The sequence below is a fragment of the Austrofundulus limnaeus genome, unplaced genomic scaffold (genome assembly GCF_001266775.1).
Source record: "Austrofundulus limnaeus strain Quisiro unplaced genomic scaffold, Austrofundulus_limnaeus-1.0 Scaffold415, whole genome shotgun sequence".
Classification (NCBI taxonomy): domain Eukaryota; kingdom Metazoa; phylum Chordata; class Actinopteri; order Cyprinodontiformes; family Rivulidae; genus Austrofundulus; species Austrofundulus limnaeus.
This window is the reverse complement of record NW_013952817.1, coordinates 334374-342231: the sequence shown is the minus strand read 5'-3', so window position 1 is coordinate 342231 and position 7858 is coordinate 334374.

Genomic DNA, 7858 nt, shown 5'->3' with positions numbered 1-7858 from the left:
GCTCTATAAGTTCAGTACCATTTACCATTTACCATTTAAGTGGTTGGGTCTCTTGGTCTGATGTACTGTCTGATTGAGGTGTGGTGACACCATCAAGGGAGTTAACCTTGGAAGGTGTATGGTGTGCATTTCCGTTTCTTTCTAGGGCAAAGCATTGCGCATCTATTTCAGTCGGAAATATTATTGAGAGGGGCTTTCTTACCTGGGCACAAACTTTGAGATTTTTGCAATCTATCAAAGGTTGGAAGCGGTTTAGAAGATCCTGTCCGACGAGAAAGGGAATGGATTCAAAGGAGACATGTACACTGGGTGTACGAGAGTCATGGGTCCTATCTGTATTTCCACCAAAGCAACTGAAGTGATGGTGGTGTCAGAAGGAGTATAAGGTTTGATTTCTAACGTGCAAGGTTGGAGGGATAGTCTCTGGTTAGCGCGGTAGGCTGTGGTCTKTAGCTTCTTGAACAAGCTGGAGGACATCAAAGTCACATCTACAGCTGTGTCGAGAAGGGCTTCATGGCTCAAAGTACCTTCTAAGGTGAGTGACAGGTAAAGTTTCCGTGCAACTCCCTTTTCGGTYAGATCACATAGAAACTGTTGGACAGTGGTTCCACTGGGAACCTAGGACTATCATCGACTGAGGTTGAGTCCTCTTGCTCTGTTTGGACCACTAAGACTGCGCTGGGAGAGTTTGAGACTTCTTCCAGTGGTTCTGTGTCAGGGGTACCTGACATAGGGTTGTCACTAGTGTCCGTAGAGTCTGAGGTTTACTCAGTGTCAACCGATGGGGGTGTTAGGTCGATGACTCCTATTTCAAGAACCTGGTTGGAGTCTTCTTGAGGCTCAGGTTCTTTGGAAGRAATAGAGAGGACATCTGCCTTTTTATTTTTGTCCTTCTTTTTGAGGTATTTTTCATTGACTCTTTGAACTAAGTCATCCGAGATCGGATCCTGAGTTTTAGGCTTTTCATCTTGTGGCTTAGGTGAACGTTTTCCTTTTTCAGGTAGATCACGGCATTGGGGTGAGTGTTCAAACCCTTGCCATGGGCGTCGGTCCTGGTAGGACCTTTGAGGATAATCATATTTTTCATACCTTTGTTTTTGGTTAGGAAAACATCTGTATCCTTGGTAACCTCCTCTGTAGTTTGACTTATTGGGAGGTCTACCTTGTCTAGAGTCTGGATGTCTGTACGAGTCTCTGCTCGGTGGGGATCTGTCGGGGCGGAACTGTGGTTTCCGACCCATCTTGGGTGAGGAAGAGGCCGATTTGACTCTGTTTGAGTCAGGTCTGGCTGTGGCTCCTTCTAGTTCTAATGCCATGTCTCGTGTCCAGTGCTAGGACTACGCTTGGCTCTTTTTGTCTGTGTTGCCTGACTTTTTGGAAAGYTAGGCAAGGATATTCACGCAAGTTTTGAATAGAGGTCGTGTTGGGGTTCACTGTAACACCTAGTTGTTGTTTCACAGAGAAATGTAAGTTCTGAACGAACAGAGCTTTAAAGTTTGGGTCACTTTCCATGTCAGGATCATTTCTGGGCCCGAAAAATGCACGCAAAAACCTGGAGTAATATTTATTGGGATTTTCATTTGGCCCTTGTTTGACAGTCATGGCCAAAGTCAGTCCTGTCTGATGTGAAAAGTCTGAATACTCCTGTTCAATGGCTACACACAAACGGTTCTATTCGGATTTTATGAGAGGGGTCTGATGGTCAAGAAACTTACCAAACTCCCGATTAGAGGTGAGCTTCATTAGGTAGATCTTGTCTTCTACCGTAGCTTCAGGGTAATCTCTGCTTAAAATGAATTCCACGTCGTTCAAGTAAGCTCTGGTGTCATGTGACGTCCCAGGCGTCGAGTCAAAATGAGGGAAATTTAAGGCTATTTTGTGTAGATGATGAGAGGTAGGTCTACGTGAAACATAGGACCTTGGCTGATGAGGTGAGAAGTCTCGTCCTCCTGCACCTATGGTGTCAGAGGTTTGAATGTGATGTCTCTGGTATCTTTCAGTCAGTGGAGCGTACTCACCTGACCGTCCTCCTGTGGGTCTAGGAGGTTGAGTGTGACGTCTATGGTCTTCTCTCATTGACGGTACGTACTCACCTGAGTGTTCACCTCTTCCTTCTCGTCTATCATCTTGATCTGAAGAAGAGGATCCGGCTGCCAGGTTGGTGACTGGAGACAGTGGTCCTGTTCTATGGTAAAGATCAAAGCTGGTAGTGGTAAGAGGTTTCCTTRTTAAAGTTCTGATTCGCTCTTGGGCTTGGTCATGCTGTTGCATTAGCATGTGGTATTTATAGTCAAGGTCAGATAGTTGTTGCTTCAAACTGTTAATTGTCCTTTGGTCAGTGTGTTGTTGTTCAGACAAAGTCTGGGTGTGTCTACCGGCTTTGTCAAGCTGTTCATAAAGGTTGGCGTTCACATCTGAAACGGTTTGCTTGTCTATTTGAAGATCTCTAAAGGCTACTTTAAGGCCTGTCAGTTCTTCATTTTGTTGGGCTAGCTCCGTTTGTACACGCTGGTACTTTGTTTGGAGTTGCTGATATTCATCAGTTGTTTTAGTTGTGTTATGTTTCAGAGAAGCTAGTTTGGTCTTTAGCTTGGCCACTTCTGAGGTTAATGTTTGCAACTCTTGTTTTYGAGATATTTCAGCGCAAAGTTGTGTGTTCTGATCTTTCTCTGCCTGTAACTGTACATTGTGGGTTTCACTTATGTTGGTTAGAGGAAGTTTTGCAGTTATTAGCTCTGTTTTTGTCTGATTTAGTTCAACCTGTAGTTGAGCTTTTTCTTGGTTCAAAATCTCTGTCTCATTCTGTTTCAGATGTAGGTGTGACAGAAGTATTCGATGTTCAGACCGTTGTGTGTCTAGGTCTTGTTCAAACTGATTCTGTTTGTCTTTCAGTGTGTCCAAGTTTTCCTTCTGTTTTTGAATCTTTATGCCTGCTTGCGATATTAGTTTGTCAGCAGTCTTCAAGCGAGTTGCTAAAACACAGGCTAGGCTAACTAGCGCTTTGTGGGCTTCCTTATCTTTAAGTTTAAAGTCGAGTACTGTTGATATTAAATCCTCTGTGATGTCATTCAGCACACTGGCATCACTGGACAGAAGCTGTTCCAAGTAGCCAGGAAGTACTGAGGAGGTGAGTGTAATCAGGGCCTGTTCTAAAGGTTCTAGTGTTTCAGAAGCCCCCTTTGTTTCTGGCTTGGTTGAGGGGGGTTCTGTTTGAGAGGCTGGGTCAGCCATCTTGTTTGTTGTTTGACTTAAAGATAAGCTTCAATAGTTGGCTTGAAGTTCTGTACAAAGAATAAAATGTTTAAAGTTAGGCTTGATTGAGCAATCAGATGCCTTAGTTGAATGTGTAATGCTTAAAGTAAAAACAATAAACCTATGTGAAAAGGAAGCCTGGTTGCTGTTACCTTATTACACTAAGTTTATTTAGTTTATGTAAATAAGGAAAGGTGTTCAACTATGCATGTTGCTTGTTAAGCCAGGGCCAAACCAAAAAAAAAATTAACAAAAAAAAGTTAAGTTATTTAAATTTATTTAAAAACACATCAAACAACTTCACAACTGTTTAAAGACCTTAATTGTATTGAAGAAGCTCTTAATTTTGTTTAATTTGAATTAAACAAAGATTTGCTGATCTACTGTTGTTGGCACAAATTTGACTCCATACATTGCAGTGTGTTTGACCCAGCTGAATAAGCTTACAACTGCAGTACTTTCTCTTGTCCACCAGATGGAGACATCCCTCGAAGGGGCTACGTCTGTGTAATGACGTCACGACGTYGTCTATGGGAGTTGGAGTTCTCATGACTGTCTTACGGGTCAAAATGGCAGATTTTTGTAGTCAAAACAAGGTCATGCACAGTGCCTTTAAGGAAACCAAACGCTGTTCCCTCAGCAGTGAGCGATTGAACTGGTTCTAATCTGAGCAGAAGATGCATCTTCATGCATTTATAATGACACGGCTTTTAAACACAGCGTTTGAACACACAGCTAAAATAAAAAAAATGCAAACAGCTAAACACAGCTTAAATGCAAACAGCAAAACCCCAGCACAGCAGCTGGAACACAGCAGCAGAAATTCAACTGAGGCTTTTGTTCCGCRCCTTTAAATAGAGGTCAATTTACGCAGTGAAATCACGTTCAGCGCGTTTTACAACCAGTTAGCACTTTGAACTCAGAAAGAGGTCTGTTTTGACTAAGTTTTTAGCAAAACTTTTAAGCATTCACAKCAGCTCTGTGACCGCGCACGTAGCGATTGGAGACGCACGAAGGCGCTTTGGCGAGGAGCTGCGCGTAAAATCTTTCCAAGTTGGATAACTCTGTCAGAGTTAAATTTCACCTTACTTTTTTGTCCTTATTATAAAGAAAAAAATCTTCCAAAATGCGGTTGATTAGTCCGTGTTTAGAAAGTGGTGTGGCTTTGATTTTCCACTGCTATCATGGCGGAGGAAAGTACAAATTATTATGGTTCAGAAAAACAACTATTTTTTCAGTTGCTTTCTGAAACCTGTTGAMTCTGTTCAAGCGCGCGTTATAAAACTAGAAACTGCTTTTCTGTTATATGTTTTCATAAAGAAATTTGATCGTTCTCTCTTGATGTCTTTAGCTAAATAAAAATTAAAAATAAGAATTGCGCATAAAGGGAAGAAAGAGGGAAAAATAAAATACAAATAAGGGCTTCAGTCTTCATGCAAAATCACAACGCGTCCGTTCTGATTAAGCTATTTTATTTCCWTAGCGGCGCAGCTTGATATGCGTAGATTAAAATGTCCCCCATTTTAATCAGTGACGTAYACTGTGCACTCAGAAAATAAATATGAGAAGAAATATGCTCTACTGTGCATCTATTATCGGATTCACGTCTCTTCTGAGCCTCACACGGGGCACCAAAATATACTGTAGGGGAATATTATTGTTGATTATTGAACAGTTGCTAAATTATAAGTTTCTCATAACTTATTAGCATAAAAAGGGGGCACCACCTGTAAAACAGGAAATTAATCTTATAGATCTTAGTCAGTCTCACACTGAATAGCGAATTCTTTCAGTTTAGAGGGCGAACCAAATAAATAAATGCACAGACGAGCATGGAAATTTCATAATAWACCTTGTATTAGTGATTCAGAGGTAACAATACAGACAGATTATTTGGGCAACAAAAATACATTATTATCACGAGACCCTGTAGTTTAATAATAATGTAAAATTATCACCCTTTAATCACCTCTAGCATTATTCAACTGAATCTCCTAAACTAGTTCTACACTAGCAAAATAGATGAAAACTTAAAGGTTAATCAAAAGAAAGTATCAATCCATCTATCAAGGAGGGACGTAAATTATAAAGGAATTAACTTGCCAACTGTTCCTTCAATACAAGCATAGTGATCCAGAACACTCTCTTTTTCWCCACTTCAGCTGAGCCCACCACCAAACAGAGAAAGCTTTTCTGTCCTACCAATTCGATGCATTGTAAGGTTTGTCCCAGGGTACCGAGGTCCGAGCGAGGCTGGGTCAGCGATGTCGCCCGATTTCAGAGCGGTCCCTTGCGGGTACAGACTTAACACACCGAAACTGCTTGAGTCGGCTCCAAGCTGGAAAATGAGGAGTCTGCTTCTGGATCCGTGTTGGTTGAAAAGAAGTTCTGGTCAAGTTCGGTTCCTGAATAAACCCAATCCCCGCACTATAAAATGAACTAAAAAAATTAAAATTAAAAATGAAATAAAATAAAATGTCCCCGAAGGGAATGAAGAACCGGAAACTCCTGTCCTCTCTGCTTCTTCTCCTTCTTCTTCTAACAAAGCTCTGCTCAACTAGCAAAACTGTGATCTATTGTCCCTGACTGTACACTCAGGATTGGCTRAAAACAGTCACATKATCTATCTTCCTTTTCACGGTACCTTACTACTAAATTGATTAAACACACACAGAATGATAGATTACCTGTGAAGTAATTAAAACAGGGCATTATTACAGTGATTAAATCATGAAAGAAAAATACAATGGTTCTTTTTTCTTCTTTTTTTATCAGATGACAAATAACAGAAAGACATTTGTCCATGATGTAATTATGAAACCAGCCTTTCGGGGGTGCTCTAAAACCATAAATGAAATGGTATGCATATGGGCCTATTGAAGTTTGCCTGGGGGCAATATACCAACAGGAGGTCTGGTCTCACAGGTTCGTGTGACTGGCAAATCTACTTTTGGGTAGACTTTCAGTCTGCAAAAAGCTTGAGTTCTTTGTAAAAAAACGGCCATTTTGAGCACATGAAAGAGGTCTCAAACAGTGCTTAATCAATAGGAGTTTGTCATGTCCTGTTCACTATCTTACCACCTGTAGATAGTGAACCAAAAGGTTTAGATATAATGGAATAAGTCATTGTTCTCTGTAGACGTGGGCTTGAGGAATGTGTTGACCAAGTCATGAAGTAGAACTGTTCTTCAGGTGACTGCTACAGTTCCATGTGCCCCTTTAAATATCTCCCTTTTCTTTTGTTAAGCTAAAGTTCTTGCATGTACCCCTTTAAAGAAAAACAAAGAGATATTTTGAGTAAGATCTTCTTTTAGTTCCTTAGGATGAATAGAAACCAGTGGTGTTAGAACATCACTGTTAGAATATTAGCTTATCAATTTTTATTTCACTTGTAAGTCAACCGACTTTATACATTTTTTTAAACCTTAGGGTTTTATTTTATTTATTTTGTTCACTAGGAACGATATGCTAATCTCTAGATACCATTTAGTTACTGAGCACCTGATGTCTCTCCATACAAATGTTTAACACGCCTGAGCTCCAGTGACCCTACATCAGCTGAAATCCGTTGTGGCTCCTCCCCCAGTTTACCCACTAGGACACTGATGGGTCTTGGAGAGGAGACGATGTCTCCCTCTTGGTTTGGAGGCGATGGACCGGACTTACAGCCACCTGGGGGTGACCTGTGCTGCTGAGTCTGGCGTGTCTCCTCTAGGAGTCATCAGGCGGGAGCCTTGAGCTCAGTCTCAGGCTACCCTCCTTCCATTGGTTGCTCCCTTCGTGAACCCCGGCCTCTGGGTCGGCGTAGTAGCTCAGGATGCCTCCGTTTGCCGGTCACCACTGTTCTCGGGCAGCCGCGCCCTTCGTAGGATGTGCACTTCTTATTGTGACCGAAATGAAATTTAGTGACCTGCACAATAGGTCTCAAGAGAACTGTTAAAGGGGAGTTATCCTATCTCCCCAGGTTAATAGCCATTAAAAATGAACTTATTATTGATCTTTGACCTCAGATTGTTACCTTTTGGCTTCAAAGTAACCCTACTCTTTAATATATTACCTTGTTGCTCTATAGTAACAAGACTCTCATGTAATCAGAGAAAAAATTTAAAGGACAACTTACAAAAATCAATGTCCAGCCATGAATTTGTCTTTTATGATGCCGTAAGCTGTTTAATAGGAATTTGCAAGAAAAGCCACWATTGATTATACAGATTAAGAATATTGGGCCTCATGCAAGAACCATTTGTACGCACAGATTTGTTCTTAACACTAGGACTACCAGGATCTTGAAAAATGCCTATCTCTACCAAAGAACTACCGACAGAGGGCCAACTAGGTTATTAGCATCCAAATGTGGACGAAACTGACGACTCTGAATAGCCCAATTAGACACCCTGTAAATGTGTGAATAGCCTGAGGGACCAGCAGGGGAGGGAGAGCCAAACTCACCGGACCAGTTTTTGTTTCTTCTGCCAACCCAGCCCAGACACAAATACTTCTGGTACCTGTCTGTAAAATTTCTAATTCTCCATTTAAAATATTAAAAATAATTCATTGTGCTTGTGGTGGAATACTTATTATGTATCACCTTGACACTGTCCATTGT